At 43.4% G+C, this 12,684-nt stretch overlaps 1 long non-coding RNA gene across 1 annotated transcript; it reads left to right on the forward strand.

Moving 5' to 3' along the window:
* The first annotated feature begins 4,179 nt into the window (after positions 1-4,179).
* Positions 4,180-10,262, forward strand: LOC143662704 (uncharacterized). Its single transcript, XR_013165554.1, has 3 exons — positions 4,180-4,379; positions 4,658-4,761; positions 10,182-10,262. It is a non-coding gene; the product is annotated as an uncharacterized LOC143662704 (long non-coding RNA).
* Positions 10,263-12,684: the final 2,422 nt, after the last annotated feature.

A 12,684-nucleotide genomic window follows, 5' to 3' on the forward strand; every position in this document is an offset into this window, starting at 1 on the left:
AGGGGCAAAGAGACCATTTTCCTTTCCTGTATTTCTTAGAGTATTCTTAGAGGCGTGGTCAACTTGAGTCCTTGCTCAGACCTTTGCACTAGAGACAAATCTCTCTGGGGATTAATTTCAGTCTCCAATTTTAACAGTGGAAAGATATTGCCAAGGTTATGGGCCAAATAACCTCTAGATATACCAAAATCTTTGCAATTAGCTCAGGTTTCTCTCACATGAGATGTACAGGAGACTGTGACAAGAAACAGCCAGTTTCTCTCCTGAAGTTAAGAAGGTTATTGTTCTTCTGCTTTGTTGCATGAAATGTAACAGATTTTCTCCTGTGTAGTTGTTTTCATGCTACCTCAAATGCATGTAAATTTGTTAACGCATACTTGATAAGAAAATGCGTGTGCTCTCTCTCCTACTGGTATGGAAGAGTCTTTTTGTTGGCAGAATTTTTTTCGTTCCCCAGCACCCATCAACAGGGTGAATGGATTAGCAAATTCCTGTATATTTGTACAATGGAGTACCACTTGGCAATAAAAAGGTATGAATTATCGTTACACTCAACAACATGAATGAATTTCAAAATAGTTTTACTGAGTGAAAGAAGTTAGACCCAAAAAAGGACCTACTGCAGGATTCCATTTTTATACATTTTTAGAAAATGCCAACTAACCAATAGCAACAGAAAGCAGACCAGAGGTTGCTAGAGGACAGAATGAAGGGAAGAAAGGATCACAAAGGGACACAAGGAAACTTTCAGGGTGATGGAAGTGTACACTTCCTTAATCATGGTGATGCTTCTGTGGATGTGTGTATATATATATATATGATAAACGGATCAAATCTACCCTTCAAATATGTGCAGTTTATGATATATCTATAATAAATGAAAAATAAAGTTCAAACAAAAATAAAGATAGGTCTGTTCCCATCTCCCTTTTCCCCCACAGATTTCAATTCCATTTTTTTTAGAGTTCCTCAGGTGAGTGTGTTAAGCAGTTGAGATTGAGAAAACATGATCCAAGTAATGTGCTAGATAAGGAGAACAGGGTCCCAGTTCCTGGAAGATGCTAGAGCCGTACACGTCCTGGAGGATCCCTTAGTTCAATCCCATGTCCATTCTGTTTCACAGAGTAGGGAAAATGAGGCCCCAGAAGGGAGCATGAGCACGTAAGCTCATATGGTTCACAAGCTCTTGGGTGGCAGAGATGTGGACTTGACCTACAAGCCCTAACGTTGTCTTTGACAATGTGGTGAACACTGAGGAAGCCAGTTTTTGGTTTTACTCTTTGGAAAGGAAACTTGGGAAATAAATGCAGGGAGAAAAGTGAGGAGACTCAGCATACATGCAAGAGGCATCTGACCCAAGGCTCCTCACAGTGAATGAAGCACCTCATTTGGCCTCTTGGAGCTGAAGAGGTTCTGTCGACTCCCTCTCAGCGTGAGCAGTCTGCAGTTATTTTGTGGTAAGTGACCTACCTAAGAAACTCCCCGTGCTCCTTTCTCTTTCTCCTGAATAGGGAGAGAATTCAGCTTTGGGGAGAGCCTTCTGAGAGCTGTTCTGTTTAGGAGCACATTCCAATGAGTGGACCTCTGAGCTGGGCCAAGGGAAGGGGCATGGCCAATGAGGGTTGAGACTGGGCATAGCTCAGCAGTGCTGTGGAAATCTGTAAATAACTTGCCCTGGCTGAACAGGAAAGATGGGCTTCTGAGATTTATTGGGCTTTTAATTTCCTCTGGAGACCAGAAAGAATTGGGGAGCTTCGAGGCTGGAAGGGCCAGGAGGCTGGAGAAAGTTCTCTGTATGGTCAGGGTCTCCAAAGAGATGGCCGTTAGCTGGGCCAGGGCCAGGGGGTAGGAGGACCAGCTGGTGTTGAGACTGGGGGAAGTGGTTGGTGATATCAGATGGAGCTTTTCTTTTTCTGCTTGGTAATTTGCTAACAGAGACATCAGCCCCCCATAACTCTGTTCTGACTGGCTGCCTTGGGGAATGAAGGGTATCAGTCTCTGAGGACCAAATAGACCAAAGCCTGATCTATCCTGCAGGGGTGTGGGGTGTGGGAGAGGGTCAGAGTACCTGGGAGACCTGGAGCAGTAATTTATAGCTGGAGCTGACAATTACTTCTTACATGCATATTCAGAAAAGGATTGGGTTTCCTGCGGTCCTAGGAAAAGAAGCCTGAGCTATTTTACATGGTTATTAAAAGAAAAGTGTTATTCTGAAAGTTGAAAACTTGGGCCACCCAACTTTCTTTATGTTGTAGTAATCTCTCTTTAAGTGAGTGGCGCAAGTATATGAAACCTTTCAACGTATTTTGCTCATCGCCAATAAGAAGTGGTTCCCGGAGCACAAGAAGGTACCCTGCTTAAAGAAGCTCTACTCAGCTGGTTAGTTGGTGCCTAGAAAGTTCCACCATAGCTTTGCCTTAGGAGCTTAAAGCTTTTAAGAAAACCACTTGCTATTACTTTTAAATTATGTAAAACATACAAAAAGCTCAGCTCATCCAGAAGGATATCAATTGAAAGAAAATATTCTCAACTCAACCTCATTCTCTGTCTCTCTCTTTAGAGGTAACAAAAAGTGTTACTGCTTTTGTATTTCCTTCCAGAAATTTTCTATGTATTTACTATATATATAGCTATATAAGTGTATTGGAAGTTAGCCCTTTGAAATCTATATTGCAACTATTTCCCTAGCCTGCTGAGTTTCTTTTCACTTTAATTTCAGCATTAACATCATCATCATCATCATTATTTGTTGTGCAGGTGTTTGGCAATTCTGATGTAGACATATGTTTTAGTTTGATAAAGCTGGTGAAATGCAATATGCCAGAAATGGACCGGCTTTTAACAATAGGGATTAATTAGTTTACAGGTCTACAATTCTAAAGCTATGAAAATGTCCCAATTAAGACATCAACAGGACGATACCTTCTCCCTAAAGACCAGTTACCGGTAAGCTTGGGCTTCTCTGTCAGAGAGCAAAGTACATGGCAACGCCTGCTGGTCCTTCTCTCCTGGGTTTCATTGCTTCCAGCTTTTGTCTTCAGTGGCTGTCTCTCAGCTTCTCTAGGGCTTTTCTGTGAGCTTCTCAATTATCCATCTTTTAGCTCCTGTATGTGTTTTATCCTCCTATAGAGGACTCCAGTAAGAGGATTAAAACCTGCCCTGAATGAGGTGGGCTATATCTCAGTTGAAGTAACCTTATCAAAAGGCCCCCCCCCCCCCGTTTACATCCACATATTCTGGATTAAATTTCAGAATATGATCTTCTAGGGCACATAACAGCTTCAAACTACCACAACATATTTACCAATATTTTTCTCCATGGCCTCTGGACCTTGCGATATGCTTAGAAAAGCCTTCTACAACCCCAAATTACATAAAAACCCTACATTTTCTTCACTTTTATGGTTTATTATTATTATCATTATTATTTTTTACTTGAAACCTTTGATCTATAATCTACTGTGGTATACGGACGGAGGTAAACAGCTCATTTTCTTCTTCTTCAAGCACCTCTTTGGTTGTCCCACGATTATTTACTCAACAGTTCATCTTGTCCTCTCTAAATACAAATGCCTTTAGTTCCATTTTTATTTTCTGTCTATAAACTCTACCTGGGCCAAACTGTTTTAATTATCATAAGTTGAAGCCTTTGAGCCTTGACAAATGGCGAAGACCGCATCAAAGATGCTCCTTTCCCCAGGTCCATTAGGGCTGTCTGGAGCCCACCACCTCTCACCCAGGCAGGACACAGCTTTGTATTCAGGGCTTATATTCCTGAGAGGGGTGCCTGGTTGTTCCAGCTCACCTCATCTCTGCTCTGCTTGGGCATGGCAGTCCTCAATTTGGTCCCCTACCCAACCCTATGCTTCACCCCCCAACCCCTCACTGTGACCTGGTAGGAAGTTAGAGCCACATGGCTTGGAAGGGGCATGGGTGGCAGGTACCATAGAAACAGCAACAACAGATTGTTACAAGGCGTATATTGTTTCCTCTGTTGCAGGTAGTGTTCCAGGTACTTATGGATATCAGTGTATGATATCTCCTAAGATCCCCTCCATCCTGGAGCTCACATCCTGTCATGGGAAGTCCTTTAATTCTCAGAACTTGGAGATCTAGATGCTATTTTTATCCCTAGTTTACAGGGGTATGCTCAAGGTTGCCTAGCAACCAGTAAGCCCCCAAACCAGGAGTCAGATCAAGGTGGCTCAAACACGTGAATTGAAACCTGGAGATGGGTCAGGAAGAAGTTCAACCCACCTCAAACTCTGAAATGTTCAGTCCACTGGACCCGTGGAAGCAAGGGTCTACCTCCAGGAGGCAAAGAATCATATTGCAGAGCCAAGAGGGTAAAAGCAAGAATCTTAAAGCTTCTCAGGCAGGTACCTAAGATTACAGTTCTTTGGTGGAGGTCAGCTGCAGTCTCCACTGGGGGCTGGAGTTAACAAAACCATGATTCCTCTTCCATTCCTGCCCTCATCCCTTCCAAATATAATTCTGAGGACATCTGGTTGACCCAGAAGAACTACTTGGGAGTTCATGTCTTGATAGCCTAAAACAATCATTCTTGAGTAGTAGCTACTCTCAGGCACTGTGATCTGAGTGCTTCACTCACATTTGAGTTACATTGTTTGTTTATTCCTTGCTGCAATTCTGCGAGGCACCTTTACTGTATGGGGAAAGCTGGATGACTTCAGGATGTGCTGGAGAGAAAGGATCTCGATGTGACCACTTGCTTGGATTTCCTGTAGATTGTCATCTTAGGTAAGGAAACCTCAAATATCCACCTGCTACTTACCATCCTTCAGATATCTGTGGGTCCCAAGCTTTCAGTGCCATCCGCACAGTTCATTCACAGTTGTGAATAACTCAACCAAAGATAGAACAAAGGTTGCACCTATTCAACACTGTCCCTTTTTATAGGTGATGTAGGTCAAATATAAGATGGAGCCACATGTAAATCTGGTGGTGAGGGCCTTTAGCAAGAAGATAATTTTGTCTATGTTAAAAAAGATTCACTTGCTCAGCATTTCCAATCTGAAATACATGAACAGGAAAAACTGAGCAGGTAGGGTCCAGACACTGTTTCTGACCCTCTGGTCAGATGAGGAGGCTGCCTGCTATCAGGGCATGGAGTGACCAGCCCGATGCATTTCCCTTGATGGTGGCCATGGCCAGGCATGAGACCAACTCCCTCCTGTCCTGTTCTGGGCTCTCTCTGGGCCTCAGGGGCTTGTTATTCCCCGTCACAAAGTTGTTGGACCAGAAACATCCATACATTTCCCATAGAGTCTTACTTTATGACTATTTTGAATAGCTCAAATGGCATCTATAACTGGGGAAAGACCTCCATGTCATCATATTTTATATGTCTATAAACATATGCGGGGATCTGACTCAGGAAGCTTAAGTGGTCCCAGCATGGTGGCTCCCAATTCAGAATCTGCAGACAGGTGTCAGCTTCACAGCTGCCTCACGGCCACCTGGGGGACTTTCTTAAAAATATTATCCTGGTTCCTTTGGAAATGATGACTCAGTAGACCTGGGGTGACACTGGGAACTTGTGTTTTCTTAATGGACCCTAGATACCCTAATATGCAGCAAACTGAGGGCATTATTTCTCAGAGAGCTGGGATGGTGAACTTCATTGACTGTCTGTTCCCTTCCTGCCCTTCCTCCATTTCCTTTCTCAATGGCTGATGCTTGAAAGTCTTGGAAGTAGCTTACACAGCCCTTGCACAAGATTACTGATAGATACTTCCATTATTCTTGTACTTGGTTTTTATTTCCTTTTTTGGGAAGTCAATCAAAATGCAAAATCTCTTGACCAGATGTAGTGAATTAAAGATGGTCCAAAACACTTTGAACTCCCATTAAGAGGAAAGGTCTGCATCTCCTCTTCCCTTGAATCTTAGTCCTGCTTTGGTGAATAGAATATGGCAGCATGATGCTGAGCCTATTTCTGGGACCAGGCCTTAAGAAATTGGCAGCTCCCATTTCTTGTCTCTTGGAACACCTAACATTTGGAGCTCAGCTTCCATGCTATGAGGAAGCCCAATGAGCTTCACAGAGAGTCCCACATAGGGAGGAGCTGAGAGGTCCAGCCAGAAGCAAGCACCAACTTGCTAGGTCTGGGAGTGAGTCATCTGAGAAGTGGATCTGCCAGAGCCAGCTGAGCTGTTCCAGCTGATGCTACGTGGATCAGAGATGAGCTGTCCCTGCCAGGACAGATTGCAGATTTGTGAGTGAAATACATGATTATTGTTATTTTGGAGTGGTAGGTCAAGTAGAAATGGGTAACCAGAATGGGGGAAGCACTCAGAGTCGCTGGTTGTTTAGCAAGAGCTCTCTCTCTCTCCTCTACCACTAAACAGCTGTGTGACCACAGACAAGTTACTGACCTTTACAAACCTCAGTTTCTCCACTGTACATCTGAGTAACTGAATTATGCAATCAAAATGGCTAAGACTACATAATTTTGTGAAACTTTCCAACTTTTCATTTGCGTGAAGTGTGGGTGAGAAGTGTTGATAGCAGATAAGGAGAGGGATAAGGCTTTCATTATCTTCCAGAAATGTATCTTGACCTGCACTCCACCATTTCACCTCCTTTGGGGGTATATGTGGCTCCTGACTCTTCTCCAGCACATACCTTTGTCAAAGAATCTGCTAGAATCTCGTAAAATGGTCCGTTTGTTTATTTCTTTTAGGGCAAAGATCATGATTTCTTCTTTTTTCCCCCCTAATACCCGGAACTGAAATCATAGGTATTAGATACAAATTCGTTGAATGAATAAATGAATATATGGGTGTTCTAGTTGGCTAGCTGCCGGAATGCAATATACCAGAAACGGAATGACTTTTTGAAAGGAGGAATTTAGTTAAGTTGCAAGTTCACAGTTCGAAAATGTCCCAATTAAAGCAAGGCTGTAAAAATGTCCAATCTAAGGCATCAGGGAAAGAGACATTGGTCCAAAAAGGCCTATTAAGTTCAGGGTTTCTCTCTTAGCTGGAGAGGCATGTGGTGAACATGGTGGCGTCTGCTAGCTTTCTCTCCAGGCCTCTTGCTTCATGAAACTCCTCAATGGCATTCTCCTTCTTCATCTCCAGAGGTTGCTGGTTGGTGGACTCTGGTTCCCTCGTCCTTCTGTCGTGGTCCTCCTGCTCTCTCCTCATTCTCAAAAGGAACTCTCTCCAAAATGTCTCCTTTTATAGGAGTCCAGTAAACTAATCAAGACCCACGTAGATTGAGTAGATCCAGGTCTTCATCTAATCAAGTTCAACCCCACACTTGATTGAGTTGCATCTCTGTGGAGATCACCTAATCAAGTTTCCAACCTATAGTACTGAATAGGAATTAGAAGAAACCATTACTCCCACAAGATTGATTAGGATTAAAACATGGCTTTTCTAGGGTGCATAAATCTTTTCAAACCAGCACAATGGGCAATATTTGGGTAGATGGACAAATGTCAAAAACAGACAGTTAGTCCAAGCGAACCTAGTAATAAGAAAACAGCCCCGAATTCTAGGACACTGATCTTCGAGGTGGGGGAAGTCGAACAGGGTCACATAACTTCTGTTTGAATTTTATCATTGCTTCAGTGGGCTTTTAGTCACAACTTTGTTTTAATATTTAATACACCCTAAAGAAGGGTGTGAGGTTTTTAGTAATCTAGAGGAAGTATAGGCTGATGTTTAGAAAACAGGTTTCCAACTACATCGTTATTCTGCTTGGGGCTGGCCCTGTAATCTGAATCCTTACCTCTTACTCAGAGACCGCAGCATTGCAGATAGGAGTTCACAAAGTCTGGGAGCAAACCTGGAGCAGTCTCATTTACCAATCACCTTAAACTCTCCCAGCCAGTGCCACTGGTTTGGCCTGGTACAGTGTTTTATTTGGTGCCCTGGAGAAAGTTGAAGGGGTTGCCCTCTTGGCATCTGACCGAGACCCACATAACAAGGCCTTTTTGATGCAGGGGCTACAGATGTCTCTGAAATGCAGTTGGCCCAGATCCACCCTGGAAAGGATGATCAGAAGGGCTCTCACTGGGTCTGCTGGGGTTGAATCCAGTTAATGGTAAGGGGATTTCCTGTCTTAAGAGCAAAAAGGTGCAGCCATGCCAAGCATAATTAAACACTTATCCTCATGTGCTTTTCAGAATTTATCCACAACACCAACATGTGGTTTTGTCCTGCTGGGAATTTAAGGTTATTTCCTTGAGTGTGCCAGGGGAGCATTTTTTTTTCCTGATATTTCTAATTTGCTTCTGCCTGCATAGTTTTCAGCAGGATGAACTGACTTGCAAAATAACTTTTGACAAATCTGCACTGCTGTCCTCCTCTTTCTTTTCTTACTAATTGAGGGATCTGAGATTTCAAGCCTACAGAGAGTTTGGTAGTTTCACCCCAATTTGTCCAAGAAGTCTGTCCATTGTTCTCTTATAGGACTTCTATTTCAGACACATTAAGCTTTGCAAACACCCCTTCTCTTCTGAGGCATGAGATGGAAAATGCACATTCTTTCTCTGCCTGCTATTCTAGACAAATTATTTCAGACCGTAAGGCTTAAAGTATTTTTCTTATACCTGTGATGAATGCTCCCTTTCCTCAAATTATGCCTGCTTATCTTTACTGGAAATAATAGGCAATCTATTTATGTTAATTATAAATGCAAATCCATGTCTATGATAAAGGAAATAAAACACATGGAACTCAGGTGAGCAGGAGGGGCGGAAACAGAGACAGGTGCTATGTGTATATATGTGAGTAAAAACACTACTGGACTAAGCCCCTGAAATTTAGGATCGAGTGAGACCAGGACAAGCAGTATGCATCAGTCAGGGCAGGCAAGGTTATGCTGTGACAACAAACAGCCCATTGATCTTAGTGGCTGTACACCACACAGATTTTTTCCTATCCATGGATGTTCTGCTGTGGCTCTGGGTGACCCTCTAGAGCAGCTGTCCCTCATGTCTGGCTCAGCAAATTATAGCCCGAGGGACATGTGGCCCACTGCTTATGTATATGAAGTTTTATTGGAATAGACATACTCTGTTCATGCATTGCCCATGGCTGTTTTTGTGCTCCAATGACAAAGGTGATTGATTTTGACAGAAGCCATGTGGCCTGCAAAGCCTAGAAGGCTGCCTGCCTGGCCCCCTAATAGAAGAGGTTTGGGACCTGGCTTTATGTGATGGTTCAGCATTGCATATTCATATCAACCTATCTCTCTGTGGCTGCCACAGTGAGGGGATAAAGAAGAGGAGAGAGTCCAGTCCTGGTGGTTAAATGTCCTCACCCAGCAGGGACTCACATATCAGCAGTCAATGCAGGATCAAGGCCTGATTTCCATCATGTGGGGCCTGTACCATCTCCCCCCCAGCCAGCAGGCATGGCCATGGTGCTTCAGAGTAGGAAGAGGAGGCTAAGGGGGAGCTGCTGCAGGCTCTGAGCTCCTGGGGAGGCCGTGAGGAGGCTGTTGAGGGGGACTTTAGAGGACGAGGTAAAAATTCTTGGGAATGGGGACTCCTGGGTCTCTCTAATGGACAAATACCCTTTTCCCCACCCAATTTCTGATCCAGTTGAAAATGAAATATAGGGGTAATTGGCAAAATTGGAATAGAGACTGTATGCTTTGTTTCAATATTAAATTGCTTGAACTTGATAATTGCACTTAAGGTAGTTATGTAAGTGAAAATTCTTGTTCTTAGGAAATGGACATGGAAGCAGTCAGTGGTAAAGGGGCATGTTGTGTGCAATCTATTGGCAAATGTTTACAGAATAGATAGAAATAGACAGGCAGACAGATGGATATAAACATAGATAGATATAGAATAATATAATGTGGCAAATGTTAAAAGTTAGCAAATCTGGGTTTCTGGGTGGGGGTATATTGGACTTCTCTGTCTTGTTTTTGTAATAAGTTTGCAACTTTCCTTAAGTTTGAAATTATTTTGAAATAAAACTTTTAAGAGTCTGCTGATGGCGACCTGAACGACCTCTTTCTGAGTGACAGCTGATTGGAAGAGGCCTTAGGCGGTCCTTAAACTGAGTCCCATAGGTGGAGAGGCTCACCCATCCTGGCTCAGAGCACAGGGCATGGAGCACACATTTTCCACGAGTGAGAAAGAGGAGCATTCACTATATGTGTCCCTCCCTCATTGGGCTACCCTTTCCCCACAGGAAGGAGAAAAGTCCAGAAGTTGGAAGAGGCAAGAGTGTTGTGTAATGGCGATCCTTCCAAATGGGAGAAAACATCAGGAGGAAACAAGTTTTCTCTTCGGCTGAGACTTGGAGTGAAACCAGTCAACTCTCGTGGACTCGGTTCTGTCTGTCATAGGAGTGGGTGTGGGGTTTACTTTCTCCAGGACAGGAGTAGCTGAGGGAAAGGAAGTGAGAAGCAGAAGCAGATAAGGAGAAAGATTTGCGGAAAGCAGAGACCGAAGACAGAAGAACTACTTAAGAAAAGAAAAAGACCCAGAAATATAATATGAAGCAGAGAGAGAGAGAAAGAGAGAGAGAGAGAGAGAGAGAGAGAGAGAGAGAGAGAGATGGACTCAACAAAAAGCAGTGAGAGAGAGACCGAAGAGAGAGACAGAAGAACAGATATATATAGAGAGAGACAGAGAGTGAAAGAGAGAGACATAGGGTCAGAGATAGTGGAGAAAGAGGAAGAGAGAGAAGGAGAGAGGGAGAGGAAGGGAGAAAGGCAGAGAGCGAGAGAAGAAGGGAGACAGAGGCAGGTGTGTGGAATAGATACCAGGCTTCCTGGGGGGACCAAGAGAATTATTAAAAGCAAAACAAAACAAAACAAAGCCATGTCCCTGCTGGGAGGGAAGCCTTAGGTGGCTGGGAAAAGCCAAGGACTTGCAGCTCTCCTGCATATCCAGTTTGGCCTCCCAAATTCCTCACCAGGTAGCAGCGTATCTAGGCAGAAGTGTGATGCTGTGGGGAGCTCATTGCTAAGACTGTCATCAAAGGCCATTTCCAAGACGTTCGTTGGGTTAAGGCTCAGCCCTCCTTGCTTGGGGAGTGCGAGGGGCCCAGGGTGAAGGGGGGTTCTCGTTCTAGAGTTTTCCATCTCTTCATCTCACAGCCACCTGGCTGTGGAGAGCATGTCTTTGTGTTCCTCTTTCAACCACTTTGACAAAAATCTTGAGAATGATTGTTAAAATTTGGCCTGGTTTCAAAGCAGAATCCACTTACAGCAAGAAGATTTTAAGCTTTTTTTGACTAGCCAAAACCACAGATCGAGCCTTTGCCTTGATTTTCCCATTTGATATTTTTCAATTCCAAATGTAAAAAAAAAAAAAAAAGGAGAGATTGGGGTGGGATGGGACCGGCTATCTTCAAAAGGGACATTGAGTTAAACCAGTTTTCTCTTTTAGTAATAGTCAGTGCTGTTATCTTGTCTGGGTCTATTCTTCTCGGCACTATTTTCAAAAAATCCCTTTTAGGCACCTAGATGAAGGGTGGCCTTACATCATCTTGGTGAAGTTCCCAAGTGCAGAGGTCGGCATGACCAAAACCCCGCTTAGCGCCTGGACGCGACAGGCCCACATTTGGCAATTAGAGAATATCTGAAGTCATTTACATCCTTTTTGGCCTTGACAAAATCCATAATGCAGTTTCCCAAGCACTTTGCCCCTTCAGTTTCTCAAGTGATCTATTTTCTCAGGGAAATGCAATCCGTATGTTTCTGATTCATTTGCACTGAACTCACCAGATTGCTGTTTCCTAAAAGTCGTTGGTGTTCGAGGTAGCCGAGGATGCTGTCACAAAGCGCCACAAATTATGGGAAGCAAAGAGGCTGAGCGCTCCCAGTGTCAGACAGGCTCCCGCTCCTCAGTACTGAAGCTCAGAACCTAATCATCTTGGACCAAACTAAATGTTCCTCTCCTTTCCTAAACTTTGAGGCTGATTTCCTCTAAACTCTCAGAAGGAGTTAATAAGAAAAATGTGGGTTGATTTCCCACCTCCTGTCTCCCCAGCCCCCTTTCCCTTGGCATAATTCAAGTGCTCAATGTTTCAAATAAATCTGGGGAGGCAGATGACTCTAAGGAGGCCTCACTTAAATCTGATGAAAAAAGTCCAGCCCGGTCTTGGATTTGACTGAGATTGGGCATCTGCCATGGGTACCACTTTCTCTCTACTCGGGAAGGACTAACTGTGTATCATAAATGAAGAATAAATAAAACTTCCGCTAACTAGAAACCAATCCTCAGTTGAAACACAGCCACTCCCACACACAGGTCCCAATTTGTGTTGCTATGTAAAATAGAAACCTTTCATAAAGTACTCTGATAGCAGAGATTTATTCAAAACCACCAATTATTAGCTTGGAAGGATTGGTGCCCATCCTTGGGTCTGTAGAACTTTTCACATCTGCATCGAAGGCCTGAGCAATGAAAGGACTTCACAGTCAGAGTGACTGCCCCAGGGCACAGAAAAATTCATTTTGTTCCCTCTTGTGGTGGGAAAATAAATGTATACATATGTTTTAGAAACATTTTCCACTTGGAGGACGGCAACATCTAGAATTTTCTGGTTGAAAAATTTTAAGTATGTTACCATTAATGTAACCTCCAAAATTCAAGTAACCAGAACATAACCCTGCCTCGAATACTAAGAAAAATAGTGCCATTAAGTTGTTGATTGCTTATTATGAACCAGGAACTTTACATAG

This window comes from Tamandua tetradactyla, chromosome 18 (genome assembly GCF_023851605.1).
Source record: "Tamandua tetradactyla isolate mTamTet1 chromosome 18, mTamTet1.pri, whole genome shotgun sequence".
Classification (NCBI taxonomy): Eukaryota; Metazoa; Chordata; class Mammalia; order Pilosa; family Myrmecophagidae; genus Tamandua; species Tamandua tetradactyla.